Source organism: Schistocerca piceifrons, chromosome 4, assembly GCF_021461385.2.
Source record: "Schistocerca piceifrons isolate TAMUIC-IGC-003096 chromosome 4, iqSchPice1.1, whole genome shotgun sequence".
NCBI classification, from domain to species: Eukaryota; Metazoa; Arthropoda; class Insecta; order Orthoptera; family Acrididae; genus Schistocerca; species Schistocerca piceifrons.
The window spans coordinates 307,583-324,404 of NC_060141.1; positions in this window are offsets into that span (position 1 = coordinate 307,583).

Consider the following 16,822-nt stretch of genomic DNA (forward strand, 5'->3'; position numbering starts at 1 on the left):
GGTCATTTTATAATCAACATAAAAAACCAAAATTCCAAAAGTATCAAACACAAAAAAATGCTTACCGACGAAAGAAAATGTATCGTGCTAGGCACCCTCATCCCGCCCTGTGGTGCAACTGATGTCCCTCTCTACAAAACTGTACTCAATGGGATCAAAATGTTGCAACCACCCACACGTTGCCCTGCTGTGAGGAAAAAACGAGTTAGTACATTCCAAACACGAAAAAGGTCATTTTAAAATCAACAGGAAAAACCAAAATTCCAAAAGTATCAAACACACAAAAATGCTAACCGAAGAATGAAAATGTATCGTGCTGGGAACCCTCCTCCCGCCCTTTAGTGCAACTGATGTCCCTCTCTTGAAAAATGTACTCAATGGGACTATAATGTTGCAACCACACACACGTTGACCTGATGTGAGGAAGAAACGAGTTAGTACATTCGAAACATGAAAAAGGTCATTTTAAAATCAACATAAAAAACCAAAATTCCAAAAGTATCAAACACAAAAAAATGCTTACCGAAGAAAGAAAATGTATCATGCTAGGCACCCTCCTCCCGCCCTGTGGTGCAACTGATATCCCTCTCTCCAAAAATGTACTCAATGGGACTATAATGTTGCAACCACACACACGTTGACCTGATGTGAGGAAGAAACGAGTTAGTACATTCGAAATGTGAAAAAGGTCATTTTAAAATCAACATAAAAAACCAAAATTCCAAAAGTATCAAACACAAAATAATGCTTACCGAAGAAAGAAAATGTATTGTACTAGGCACCCTCCTCCCTCTCTGTGGTGCAACTGATGTCCCTCTCTCCAAAAATGTACTCAATGGGACCGTAATGTTGCAACCACACACACGTTGACCTACTGTGAGGAAAAAACGAGTTAGTACATTTCAAACATGAAAAAGGTTATTTTAAAATCAATATAAAAACCAAAATTCCAAAAGTATCAAACACAAAATAATGATTACCAAAGAAAGAAAATGTATCATGCTAGGCACCCTCCTCCGGCCCTGTGGTGCAAGTGATATCCCTCTCTCCAAACATGTACTCAATGGGACCATAATGTTGCAACCACACACACGTTGACCTTCTGTGAGGAAAAAACGAGTTAGTAAATTCCAAACATGAAAAAGGTCATTTTAAAATCAATATGAAAAACCAAAATTCCAAAAGTATCAAACACAAAAAAATGCTTACCGAAGAAAGAAAATGTATCGTGCTAGGCAGCCTCCTCTGGCCCTGTGGTGCAAGTGATGTTCCTCTCTCCAAAAATGTACTCAATGGGACCATAAAGTTGCAACCACACACACGTTGTCCTGCTGTGCGGAAAACACGAGTTAACACATTCCAAACATGAAAAAGGTCATATTAAAATCAACATGAAAGACCAAAATTCCAAAAGTATCAAACATATAATAATGCTTACCGAAGAAAGGAAATGTAACGTGCTAGCCACATCCTCCCGCTCTGTGGTGCAACTGATGTCCCTCTCACCAAGCATGTACTCAATGGGACCGTAATGTTGCAACCACACACACGATGACCTGCTGTGAGGAAAAAACGAGTTAGTACATTTCAAACATGAAAAAGGTCATTTAAAAATCAATATGAAAAACCAAAATTCCAAAAGTATCAAACATATAATAATGCTTACCGAAGAAAGGAAATGTATCGTGCTAGGCACCCTCCTCCCGCCCTGTGGTGCAACTGATGTCCCTCTATAAAAAAATGTACTCAATGGGACCGTAAAGTTGCAACCACACACAAGTTGACCTGCTGTGAGGAAAAAACGAGTTAGTACATTTCAAACATGAAAAAGGTCATTTTAAAATCAACATGAAAAACCCAAATTCCTAAAGTATCAAACTCAAAAAAATGCTTAGCGAAGAGAGAAAATGTATCGTGCTAGGCACCCTCCTCCTGCCCTTTGGTGCAACTGATGTCTCTCTCTCCAAAAATTTACTCAATGGGACTGTAATGTTGCAACCACACACACGTTGACCTACTGTGAGGAAAAAACAAGTTAGTACATTTCAAACATGAAAAAGGTCATTTTAAAATCAACATGAAAAACCAAAATTCCAAAAGTATCAATCACAAAATAATGCTTACCGAAGAAAGAAAGTATATATTGCTAGGCACCCTCCTCCCGCCCTGTGGTGCAACTGATGTCCCTCTCTCCAAAAATATACTCAATGGGACCATATTGTTGCAACCACACGCACGTTGACCTGCTGTGAGGAAAAAACGAGTTAGTACATTTCAAACATGAAAAAGGTCATTTTAAAATCAACATGAAAAACCAAAATACCAAAAGTATCAAACACAAAAAATGCTTACCGAAGAAAGAAAATGTATCGTGCTAGGCACCCTCCTCCCGCCCTGTGGTGCAACTGATGTCCCTTTCTCCAAAAATGTAATCAATGGGACCATAATGTTGCAACCACACACACGTTGACCTGCTGTGAGGAAAAAACGAGTTAGTACATTCCAAACATGAAAAAGATCATTTTAAAATCAACATGAAAAATCAAAATTCCAAAAGTATCAAACACAAAAAAATGCATACCGAACAAAGAAAATGTATCGTGCTAGGAACCCTCCTCCTGCCCTTTGGTGCAACTGATGTCCCTCTCTCCAAAAATGTACTCAACGGGACCATAATGTTGCAACCACACACACGTTGACCTGCTGTGAGGAAAACACGAGTTAATACATTCCAAACATGAAAAAGGTCATTTTAAAATCAACATGAAAAACCAAAATTCCAAAAGTATCAAACACAAAAAAATGCTTACCGAAGAAAGAAAATGTATCGTGCTAGGCACCCTCCTCCGGCATTGTGGTGCAAGTGATGTCCCTCTCTCCAAAAATGTACTCAATGGGACCATAATGTTGAAACCACACACACGTTGACCTGCTGTGAGGAAAAAACGAGTTAGTACATTCCAAACATGAAAAAGGTCATTTAAAAATCAATATGAAAAACCAAAATTCCAAAAGTATCAAACACAAAATAATGCTTACCGAAGAAAGAAAATGTATCGTGCTAGCCACCCTCCTCCCGCCCTGTGGTGCAACTGATGTCCCTCTCTCCAAATATGTACTCAATGGGACCATAATGTTGCAACCACACACACGTTGACCTGCTGTGAGGAAAAAACGAGTTAGTACATTCCAAACATGAAAAAGGTCATTTTAAAATCAACATGAAAAACCCAAATTCCAAAAGTATCAAACACAAAATAACGCTTACCGAAGAAAGAAAATGTATTGTGCTAGGCTCCCTCCTCCCTTCCTGTGGTACAACTGATGTCCCTCTCTCCAAAAATGTACTCAATGGGACCGTAATGTTGCAACCACACACACGTTGACCTACTGTGAGGAAAAAACGAGTTAGTACATTTCAAACATGAAAAAGGTCACTTTAAAATCAACATTAAAAACCAAAATTCCAAAAGTATCAAACACAAAATAATGCTTACCGAAGAAAGAAAATGTTTCGTGCTAGGCACCCACCTCCCGCCCTGTGGTGCAACTGATGTCCCTCTCTCCAAAAATGTACTCAGTGGGACCATAATGTTGCAAACACACACGTTGACCAGCTGTGAGGAAAAGACGAGTTAGTACGTTTCAAACATGAAAAAGGTCATTTTAAAATCAACACGAAAAACCAAAATTCCAAAAGTATCAAACACAAAAAAGTGATTACCGAAGATGGAAAATGTATCGCGCTAGGCACCCTCCTCCCGCCCAGTGGTGCAACTGATGACCCTCTCTCCAAAAATGTACTCATTGGGACTATAATGTTGCAACCACACACACGTTGACCTGATGTGAGGAAGAAACGAATTAGTATATTCGAAACATGAAAAAGGTCATTTTAAAATCAACATAAAAAACCAAAATTCCAAAAGTATCAAACACAAAAAAATGCTTACCGACGAAAGAAAATGTATCGTGCTAGGCACCCTCATCCCGCCCTGTGGTGGAACTGATGTCCCTCTCTACAAAACTGTACTCAATGGGATCAAAATGTTGCAACCACCCACACGTTGCCCTGCTGTGAGGAAAAAACGAGTTAGTACATTCCAAACACGAAAAAGGTCATTTTAAAATCAACATGAAAAACCAAAATTCCAAAAGTATCAAACACAAAAAAATGCTAACCGAAGAATGAAAATGTATCGTGCTAGGAACCATCCTCCCGCCCTTTAGTGCAACTGATGTCCCTCTCTCGAAAAATGTACTCAATGGGACTATAATGTTGCAACCACACACACGTTGACCTGATGTGAGGATGAAACGAGTTAGTACATTCGAAACATGAAAAAGGTCATTTTAAAATCAACATAAAAAACCAAAATTCCAAAAGTATCAAACACAAAAAAATGCTTACCGAAGAAAGAAAATGTATCGTGCTAGGCACCCTCCTCCCGCCCTGTGGTGCAACTGATATCCCTCTCTCCAAAAATGTACTCAATGGGACTATAATGTTGCAACCACACACACGTTGACCTGATGTGAGGAAGAAACGAGTTAGTACATTCGAAACGTGAAAAAGGTCATTTTAAAATCAACATAAAAAACCAAAATTCCAAAAGTATCAAACACAAAATAATGCTTACCGAAGAAAGAAAATGTATTGTACTAGGCACCCTCCTCCCTCCCTGTGGTGCAACTGATGTCCCTCTCTCCAAAAATGTACTCAATGGGACCGTAATGTTGCAACCACACACACGTTGACCTACTGTGAGGAAAAAACGAGTTAGTACATTTCAAACATGAAAAAGGTCATTTTAAAATCAATATAAAAACCAAAATTCCAAAAGTATCAAACACAAAATAATGATTACCGAAGAAAGAAAATGTATCGTGCTAGGCACCCTCCTCCGGCCCTGTGGTGCAAGTGATATCCCTCTCTCCAAACATGTACTCAATGGGACCATAATGTTGCAACCACACACACGTTGACCTTCTGTGAGGAAAAAACGAGTTAGTACATTCCAAACATGTAAAAGGTCATTTTAAAATCAACATGAAAAACCAAAATTCCAAAGGTATCAAACACAAAAAAATGCTTACCGAAGAAGGAAAATGTCGTGCTAGGCACCCTCCACCCGCTCTGTGATGTAACTGATGTCCCTCTCTCCAAAAATGTACTCAATGGGACCGTAATGTTGCAACCACACACACGTTGACCTGCTGTGAGGAAAAAACGAGTTAGTACATTTCAAACATGAAAATAGTCATTTTAAAATCAACATGAAAAACCAAAATTCCAAAAGTATCTAACATATAATAATGCTTACCGAAGAAAGGAAATGTAACGTGCTAGGCACATCCTCCCGCTCTGTGGTGCAACTGATGACCCTCTCACCAAACATGTACTCAATGGGACCGTAATGTTGCAACCACACACACGATGACCTGCTGTGAGGAAAAAACGAGTTAGTACATTTCAAACATGAAAAAGGTCATTTAAAAATCAATATGAAAAACCAAAATTCCAAAAGTATCAAACATATAATAATGCTTACCGAAGAAAGGAAATGTATCGTGCTAGGCACCCTCCTCCCGCCCTGTGGTGCAACTGATGTCCCTCTATAAAAAAATGTACTCAATGGGACCGTAAAGTTGCAACCACACACACGTTGACCTGCTGTGAGGAAAAAACGAGTTAGAACATTTCAAACATGAAAAAGGTCATTTTAAAATCAACATGAAAAACCCAAATTCCTAAAGTATCAAACTCAAAAAAATGCTTACCGAAGAGAGAAAATGTATCGTGCTAGGCACCCTCCTCCTGCCCTTTGGTGCAACTGATGTCTCTCTCTCCAAAAATTTACTCAATGGGACTGTAATGTTGCAACCACACACACGTTGACCTACTGTGAGGAAAAAACAAGTCAGTACATTTCAAACATGAAAATGGTCATTTTTAAATCAACATGAAAAACCAAAATTCCAAAAGTATCAATCACAAAATAATGCTTACCGAAGAAAGAAAGTATATATTGCTAGGCACCCTCCTCCCGCCCTGTGGTGCAACTGATGTCCCTCTCTCCAAAAATATACTCAATGGGACCATAATGTTGCAACCACACGCACGTTGACCTGCTGTGAGGAAAAAACGAGTTAGTACATTTCAAACATGAAAAAGGTCATTTTAAAATCAACATGAAAAACCAAAATACCAAAAGTATCAAACACAAAAAATGCTTACCGAAGAAAGAAAATGTATCGTTCTAGGCACCCTCCTCCCGCCCTGTGGTGCAACTGATGTCCCTCTCTCCAAAAATGTACTCAATGGGACCATAATGTTGCAACCACACACACGTTGACCTGCTGTGAGGAAAACACGAGTTAATACATTCCAAACATGAAAAAGGTCATTTTAAAATCAACATGAAAAACCAAAATTCCAAAAGTATCAAACACAAAAAAATGCTTACCGAAGAAAGAAAATGTATCGTGCTAGGCACCCTCCTCCGGCATTGTGGTGCAAGTGATGTCCCTCTCTCCAAAAATGTACTCAATGGGACCATAATGTTGAAACCACACACACGTTGACCTGCTGTGAGGAAAAAACGAGTAAGTACATTCCAAACATGAAAAAGGTGATTTAAAAATCAATATGAAAAACCAAAATTCCAAAAGTATCAAACACAAAAAAATGCTTACCGTAGAAAGAAAATGTATCATGCTAGGCACCCTCCTCACTCCCTGTGGTGCAACTGATGTCCCTCTCTTCAAAAATGTACTCAATGGTACCGTAATTTTGCAACCACACACACGTTGACCTGCTGTGAGGAAAAAACGAGTTAGTACATTTCAAACATGAAAAAGGACATTTTAAAATCAACATGAAAAACCAAAATTCCAAAAGTATCAAACACAAACAAATGCTTACCGAAGAAAGAAAATGTATCGTGCTAGGCACCCTCCTCCCGGCCTCTGGTGCAACTGATGTCCCTCTCTCCAAAAATGTACTCAGTGGGACCATAATGTTGCAACCACACACACGTTGACCAGCTGTGAGGAAAAAACGAGTTAGTACATTCCAAATATGAAAAAGGTCATTTTAAAATCAACACGAAAAACCAAAATTCCAAAAGTATCAAACACAAAAAAATGATTACCAAAGAAGGAAAATGTATCGTGCTAGGCACCCTCCTACTGCCCTGTGGTACAACTGATATCCCTCTCTCCAAAAATGTACTCAATGGGACCATAATATTGCAACCACACACACGTTGACCTGCTGTGAGGGAAAAAGGATTTAGTAGATTCCAAACATGAAAAAGGTCATTGTAAAATCAACATGAAAAACCAAAATTCCAAAAGTATCAAACACAAAAAAATTCTTACCGAAAATAGAAAATGTGTCGTGCTAAGCACCCTCCTCCTGCCCTGTGGTGCAACTGATTTGCGTCTCTCCAAAAATGTACTCAATGGGACCATAATGTTGCAACCACACACACGTTGACCTACTCTGAGGAAAAAACGAGTTAGTACATTTCAAACATGAAAAAGGTCATTTTAAAATCAACACGAGAAACCGAAATCCCAAAAGTATCAATAACAAAAAAATGCTTACCGAAGAAAGAAAATGTATCGTGCTAGGCACCCTCCTGCCGCCCTGTGGTGCATCTGATGTCCGTCTCTCCAAAAATGTACTCAATGGGACCATAATGTTGCAACCACACACACGTTGGCCTCCTGTGAGGAAAAAACGAGTTAGTACATTCCAAACATGAAAAAGGTCATTTTAAAATCAACATGAAAAACCAAAATTCCAAAAGTATCAAACACAAAATAATGCTTACCGAAGAAAGAAAATGTATCTTCCTAGGCACCCTCCTCAAGCCCTGTGGTGCAACTGATGTCACTCTCTCGAAAAATGTACTCAATGGGACCGTAATGTTGCAACCACACACACGTTGACCTACTGTGAGGAAAAAACGAGTTAGTACATTTCAAAATGAAAAAGGTCATTTTAAAATCAACATGACAAACCAAAATTCCACAAGTATCAAACACAAAAAATGCTTACCGGAGAAAGAAAATGTATCGCGCTAGGCACCCTCCTCCCGCCCTGTGGTGCAAGTGATGTCCCTCTCTCAAAAAATGTACTCAATGGGAACATAATGTTGCAACCACACGCACGTTGACCGGCTGTGAGGAAAAAACGAGATAGCACATTCCAAACATGAAAAAGGTCATTTTAAAATCAACATGAAAAACCAAAATTCCAAAAGTATCAAACACAAAATAATGCTTACCGAAGAAAGAAAATGTATGTGCTAGGCACCCCCCTCCCTCCCTGTGGTGCAACTGATGTCCCTCTGTCCAAAAATGTACGCAATGTGACCGTAATGTTGCAACCACACACACGTTGACCTGCTGTGAGAAAAAACGAGTTAGTACATTTCAAACATGATAAAGGTCATTTTAAAATCAACATGAAAAACCAAAGTTCCCAAAGTATCAAACATATAATAATGCTTACCAATGAAAGGAAATGTATCGTGCTAGGCACCCTCCTCCCGCCCTGTGGTGCAACTGATGTCCCTCTATAAAAAAATATACTCAATGGGACCGTAATGTTGCAACCACACACACGTTGACCTGCTGTGAGGAAAAACGAGTTAGTACATTCCAAACATGAAAAAGGTCATTTAAAAATCAATATGAAAAACCAAAATTCCAGAAGTATCAAACACAAAAAAATGCTTACCGAAGAAAGAAAATGTATCGTGCTAGGCACCCTCCTCCCGCCCTGTGGTGCAACTGATGTCCCTCTCTCCAAAAATGTACTCAATGGGACCATAATGTTGCAACCACACACACGTTGACCTGCTGTGAGGAAAACACGGGTTAATACATTCCAAACATGAAAAAGGTCATTTTAAATCAACATGAAAAACCAAAATCCAAAAGTATCAAACACAAAAAAATGCTTACCGAAGAAAGAAAATGTATCGCGCTAGGCACCCTCCTCCGGCCCTGTGGTGCAAGTGATGTCCCTCTCTCCAAAAATGTACTCAATGGGACCGTAATGTTGCAACCACACACACGTTGACCTGCTGTGAGGAAAAAATGAGTTAGTACATTTCAAACATGAAAAAGGTCATTTTAAAATCAACATGAAAAACCAATATTCCAAAAGTATCAAACACAAAATAATGCTTACCGATGAAAGAAAATGTATCGCGCTAGGCACCCTCCTCCCGCCCAGTGGTGCAACTGATGTACCTCTCTCCAAAAATGTACTCAATGGGACCATAATGTTGCAAACACACACACGTTGACCTAATGTGAGGAAAAAACGAGTTAGTACATTCGAAACATGAAAAGGTCATTTTAAAATCAACATGAAAAACCAAAATTCCAAAAGTATCAAACACAAAAAAATGCTTACCGAAGAAAGAAAATGTATCGTGCTAGGCACCCTCCTTCCGCCCTGTGGTGCAACTGATGTCCCTCTCTCCAAAAATGTACTCAATGGGACCATAATGTTGCAAACACACACACGTTGACCTGCTGTGAGGAAAAAACGAGTTAGTACATTCCAAACATGAAAAAGGTCATTTTAAAATCAACATGAAATACCAAAATTCCAAAAGTATCAAACACAAAAAAATGCTTACCGAAGAAAGAAAATGTATCGTGCTAGGCAGCCTCCTCCCGCCCTGTGGTGCAACTGAAGTCCGTCTCTCCAAAAATATACTCAATGGGACCATACAGTTGCAACCACACGCACGTTGACCTGCTGTGAGGAAAAAACTAGTTAGTACATTTCAAACATGAAAAAGGTCATTTTAAAATCAACATGAAAAACCAAAATACCAAAAGTATCAAACACAAAAAATGCTTACCGAAGAAAGAAAATGTATCGTGCTAGGCACCCTCCTCCCGCCCTGTGGTGCAACTGATGTCCCTTTCTCCAAAAATGTAATCAATGGGACCATAATGTTGCAACCACACACACGTTGACCTGCTGTGAGGAAAAAACGAGTTAGTACATTCCAAACATGAAAAAGATCATTTTGAAATCAACATGAAAAACCAAAACTCCAAAAGTATCAAACACAAAATAATGCATACCGAAGAAAGAAAACGTATCGTGCTAGGAACCCTCCTCCTGCCCTTTGGTGCAACTGATGTCCCTCTCTCCAAAAATGTACTCAATGGGACCATAATGTTGCAACCACACACACGTTGACCTGCTGTGAGGAAAACACGAGTTAATACATTCCAAACATGAAAAAGGTCACTTTAAAATCAACATGAAAAACCAAAATTCCAAAAGTATCAAACACAAAAAAATGCTTACCGAAGAAAGAAAATGTATAGTGCTAGGCACCCTCCTCCGGCATTGTGGTGCAAGTGATGTCCCTCTCTCCAAATATGTACTCAATGGGACCATAATGTTGAAACCACACACACGTTGACCTGCTGTGAGGAAAAAACGAGTTAGTACATTCCAAACATGAAAAAGGTCATTTAAAAATCAATATGAAAAACCAAAATTCCAAAAGTATCAAACACAAAAAAATGCTTACCGTAGAAAGAAAATGTATCATGCTAGGCACCCTCCTCACGCCCTGTGGTGCAACTGATGTCCCTCTCTTCAAAAATGTACTCAATGGGACCGTAATTTTGCAACCACACACACGTTGACCTGCTGTGAGGAAAAAACGAGTTAGTACATTTCAAACATGAAAAAGGTCATTTTAAAATCATCATGAAAAACCAAAATTCCAAAAGTATCAAACATATAATAATGCTTACCTAAGAAAGGAAATGTAACGTGCTAGGCAACCTCCTCCCGCTCTGTGGTGCAACTGATGTCCCTCTCTCCAAACATGTACTCAATGGGACCGTAATGTTGCAACCACACACACGTTGACCTGCTGTGAGGAAAAAACGAGTTAGTACATTTCAAACATGAAAAAGGTCATTTTAAAATCAACATGAAAAACCAAAATACCAAAAGTATCAAACACAAAAAATGCTTACCGAAGAAAGAAAATGTATCGCGCTAGGCACCCTCCTCCGGCCCTGTGGTGCAAGTGATGTCCCTCCCTCCAAAAATGTACTCAATGGGACCGTAATGTTGCAACCACACACACGTTGACCAGCTGTGAGGAAAAAACGAGTTAGTATATTCCAAACATGAAAAAGGTCATTTTAAAATCAACACGAAAAACCAAAATTCCAAAAGTATCAAACACAAAAAAATGATTACCAAAGAAGGAAAATGTATCGTGCTAGGCACCCTCCTCCCGCCCTGTGGTGCAACTGATGTCCCTCTCTCCAAAAATGTACTCAATGTGACCATAATGTTGCAACCACATACACGTTGACCTGCTAAGAGGAAAAAACAAGTTGGTACATTCTAATCATGACAAAGGTCATTTTAAAATCAACACGAAAAACCAAAATTCCAAAAGTATCAAACAAAAAAATGCTTACCGAAGAAAGAAAATGTATCGTGCTAGGCACCCTCCTCCCGCCCTGTGGTGCAACTGATGTCCCTCTCTCCAAAAATATACTCAGTGGGACCATAATGTTGCAACCACACACACGTTGACCTACTGTGAAGAAAAAACGAGTTAGTACATTTCAAACATGGAAAAGGTCATTTTAAAATCAACATGAAAAACCAAAATTCCAAAAGTATCAAACACAAAATAATGCTTACCGAAGAAAGAAAATATGTATTGCTAGGCACCCTCCTCCCGCCCTGTGGTGCAACTGATTTCCCTCTCTCCAAAAATGTACTCAATGGGACCATAATGTTGCAACCACACACACGTTGACCTGCTAAGAGGAAAAAACGAGTTAGTACATTCTAATCATGAAAAGGGTCATTTTAAAATCAACATGAAAAACCAAAATTCCAAAGGTATCACACAAAAATATAATGCTTACCGAAGAAAGAAAATGTATCGTGCTAGGCACCATCCCACTGCCCTGTGGTACAACTGATGTCCCTCTCTCCAAAAATGTACTCAATGGGAGCATAATGTTGCAACCACACACACGTTGACCTGCTGTGAGGAAAAAACGAATTAATACATTCCAAACATGAAAAAGGTCATTGTAAAATCAACATGAAAAACCAAAATTCCAAAAGTATCAAACACAAAAAAATTCTTACCGAAGAAAGAAAATGTATCTTGCTAGGCACCCTCCTCAAGCCCTGTGGTGCAACTGATGTCCCTCTCTCCAAAAATGTACTCAATGGGACCATAATGTTGCAACCACACACACGTTGACCTGCTGGGAAAAAAAAACGAGTTAGTACATTCCAAACATGAAAAAGGTCATTTTAAAATCAATATGAAAAACCAAAATTCCAAAAGTATCAAACACAAAAAAATGCATACCGAAGAAAGAAAATGTATCGTGCTAGGCACCCTCCTCGTGACCTTTGGTGCAACTGATGTCCCTCTCTCCAAAAATGTACTCAATGGGACTGTAATGTTGCAACCACACACACGTTGACCTACTGTGAGGAAAAAACGAGTTAGTACATTTCAAACATGGAAAAGGTCATTTTAAAATCAACATGAAAAACCAAAATTCCAAAAGTATCAAACACAAAATAATGCTTACCGAAGAAAGAAAATATATATTGCTAGGCACCCTCCTCCCGCCCTGTGGTGCAACTGATTTCCCTCTCTCCAAAAATGTACTCAATGGGACCATAATGTTGCAACCACACACACGTTGACCTGCTAAGAGGAAAAAACGAGTTAGTACATTCTAATCATGAAAAAGGTCATTTTAAAATCAACATGAAAAACCAAAATTCCAAAGGTATCAAACAAAAAAAATAATGCTTACCGAAGAAAGAAAATGTATCGTGCTAGGCACCGTCCTACTGCCCTGTGGTACAACTGATGTCCCTCTCTCCAAAAATGTACTCAATGGGACCATAATGTTGCAACCACACACACGTTGACCTGCTGTGAGGAAAAAACGAATTAATACATTCCAAACATGAAAAAGGTCATTGTAAAATCAACATGAAAAACCAAAATTCCAAAAGTATCAAACTCAAAAAAATGCTTACCGAAGAAAGAAAATGTATCGTGCTAGGCACCCTCCTCCCTCCCTGTGGTACAACTGATGTCCCTCTCTCCAAAAATGTACTCAATGGGACCATAATGTTGCAACCACACACACACGTTGACCTGCTGTGAGGAAAAAACGAGTTAGTACATTCCAAACACGAAAAAGGTCATATTAAAATCAACATGAAAAACCAAAATTCCAAAAGTATCAAACACAAAAAAATTCTTACCGAAGAAAGAAAATGTATCTTTCTAGGCACCCTGCTCAAGCCCTGTGGTGCAACTGATGTCCCTCTCTCCAAAAATGTACTCAATGGGACCATAATGTTGCAACCACACACACGTTGACCTGCTGTGAAAAAAAACGAGTTAGTACATTCCAAACATGAAAAAGGTCATTTTAAAATCAACGTGAAAAACCAAAATTCCAAAAGTATCAAACACAAAAAAATGCTTACCGAAGAAAGAAAATGTATCGTGCTAGGCGCCCTCCTCGTGACCGTTGGTGCAACTGATGTCCCTCTCTCCAAAAATGTACTCAATGGGACTGTAATGTTGCAACCACACACACGTTGACCTACTGTGAGGAAAAAACGAGTTAGTACATTTCAAACATGGAAAAGGTCATTTTAAAATCAACATGAAAAACCAAAATTCCAAAAGTATCAAACACAAAATAATGCTTACCGAAGAAAGAAAAATATATTGCTAGGCACCCTCCTCCCGCCCTGTGGTGCAAGTGATGTCCCTCTCTCAAAAAATGTACTCAATGGGAATATAATGTTGCAACCACACACACGTTGACCGGCTGTGAGGAAAAAACGAGTTAGCACATTCCAAACATGAAAAAGGTCATTTTAAAATCAACATGAAAAACCAAAATTCCAAAAGTATCAAACACAAAATAATGCTTACCGAAGAAAGAAAATGTATGTGCTAGGCACCCCCCACCCTCCCTGTGGTGCAACTGATGTCCCTCTGTCCAAAAATGTACGCAATGTGACCGTAATGTTGCAACCACACACACGTTGACCTGCTGTGAGAAAAAACGAGTTAGTACATTTCAAACATGATAAAGGTCATTTTAAAATCAATATGAAAAACCAAAGTTCCCAAAGTATCAAACATATAATAATGCTTACCGATGAAAGGAAATGTATCGTGCTAGGCACCCTCCTCCCGCCCTGTGGTGCAACTGATGTCCCTCTATAAAAAAATGTACTCAATGGGACCGTAATGTTGCAACCACACACACGTTGACCTGCTGTGAGGAAAAACGAGTTAGTACATTCCAAACATGAAAAAGGTCATTTAAAAATCAATATGAAAAACCAAAATTCCAAAAGTATCAAACACAAAAAAATGCTTACCGAAGAAAGAAAATGTATCGTGCTAGGCACCCTCCTCCCGCCCTGTGGTGCAACTGATGTCCCTCTCTCGAAAAATGTACTCAATGGGACCATAATGTTGCAACCACACACACGTTGACCTGCTGTGAGGAAAACACGGGTTAATACATTCCAAACATGAAAAAGGTCATTTTAAAATCAACATGAAAAACCAAAATCCAAAAGTATCAAACACAAAAAAATGCGTACCGAAGAAAGAAAATGTATCGCGCTAGGCACCCTCCTCCGGCCCTGTGGTGCAAGTGATGTCCCTCTCTCCAAAAATGTACTCAATGGGACCATAATGTTGCAACCACACAAACGTTGACCTGCTGTGAGGAAAACACGAGTGAATACATTCCAAACATGAAAAAGGTCATTTAAAAATCAAATAAAAACCAAAATTCCAAAAGTATCAAACACAAAAAAATGTTTACCGAAGAAAGAAAATGTATCGTGCCAGGCACCCTCCTCCCGCCCTGTGGTGCAACTGATGTCCCTCTCTCCAAAAATGTACTCAATGGGACCGTAATGTTGCAACCACACATACGTTGACCTGCTGTGAGGAAAAAACGAGTTAGTACATTTCAAACATGGAAAAGGTCATTTTAAAATCAACATGAAAAACCAAAATTCCAAAAGTATCAAACACAAAAAAATGCTTACCGAAGAAAGAAAATGTATCGTGCTAGGCACCCTCCTCCGGCCCTGTGGTGCAAGTGATGTCCCTCTCTCCAAAAATGTACTCAATGGGACCATAATATTGCAACCACACTCACGTTGACCTGCTGTGAGGGAAAAAGGAGTTAGTACATTCCAAACATGAAAAAGGTCATTTTAAAATCAACATGAAAAACCAAAATTCCAAAAGTATCAAACACAAAAAAATTCTTACCAAAAATAGAAAATGTATCGTGCTAGGCACCCTCCTCCCGCCCTGTGGTGCAACTGATGTGCGTCTCTCCAAAAATGTACTCAATGGGAGCATAATGTTGCAACCACACACACGTTGACCTGCTGTGAGGAAAACACGAGTTAATACATTCCAAACATGAAAAAGGTCATTTTAAAATCAACATGAAAAACCAAAATTCCAAAAGTATCAAACACAAAAAAATGCTTACCGAAGAAAGAAAATGTATCGTACTAGGCACACTCCTACCGCTCAGTGGTGCAACTGATGTCCCTCTCTCCAAACATGTACTCAATGGGTCCGTAATGTTGCATCCACACACACGTTGACCTGCTGTGAGGAAAAAACGAGTTAGTACATTTCAAACATGATAAAGGTCATTTAAAAATCAATATGAAAAACCAAAATTCCAAAAGTATCAAACACAAAATAATGCTTACCGAAAAAAGAAAATGTATCGTGCTAGGCACCCTCCTCCCGCCCTGTGGTGCAACTGATGTCCCTCTCTCCAAAAATGTACTCAATGGGACCATAATGTTGCAATCACACACACGTTGACCTGCTGTGAGGAAAAAACGAGTTAGTACATTCCAAACATGAAAAAGGTCATTTTTAAATCAACATGAAAAACCCAAATTCCAAAAGTATCAAACACAAAATAACGCTTACCGAAGAAAGAAAATGTATTGTGCTAGGCACCCTCCTCCCTCCCTGTGGTGCAACTGATGTCCCTCTCTCCAAAAATGTACTCAAAGGGACCGTAATGTTGCAACCACACACACGTTGACCTACTGTGAGGAAAAAACGAGTTAGTACATTTCAAACATGAAAAAGGTCATTTTAAAATCAACATGAAAAACCAAAATTCCAAAAGTATCAAACACAAAATAATGCTTACCGAAGAAAGAAAATGTATCATGCTAGGCACCCTCCTCCCGCCCTGTGGCGCAACTGATGTCCAACTCTCCAAAAATGTACTCAATGGGACCTTAATGTTGCAACCACACACACGTTGACCTGCTGTGAGGAAAACACGAGTGAATACATTCCATACATGAAAAATATCATTTTTAAAATCAACATGAATAACCAAAATTCCAAAAGTAACAAACACAAAATACCGAAGAAAGAAAATGTATCGTGCTACGCACCCTCCTCCGGCCCTGTGGTGCAAGTGATGTCCCGCTCTCCAAAAATGTACTCAATGGGACCATAATGTTGCAACCACACACACGTTGACCTGCTGTGAGGAAAAAACGAGTTAGTACATTCCAAACATGAAAAAGGTAATTTAAAAATCAATATGAAAAACCAAAATTCCAAATGTATCAAACACAAAAAAATGCTTACCGAAGAAAGAATATGTATCGTGCTAGGCACCCTCCTCCCGCCCTGTGGTGCAACTGATGTCCCTCTCTCCA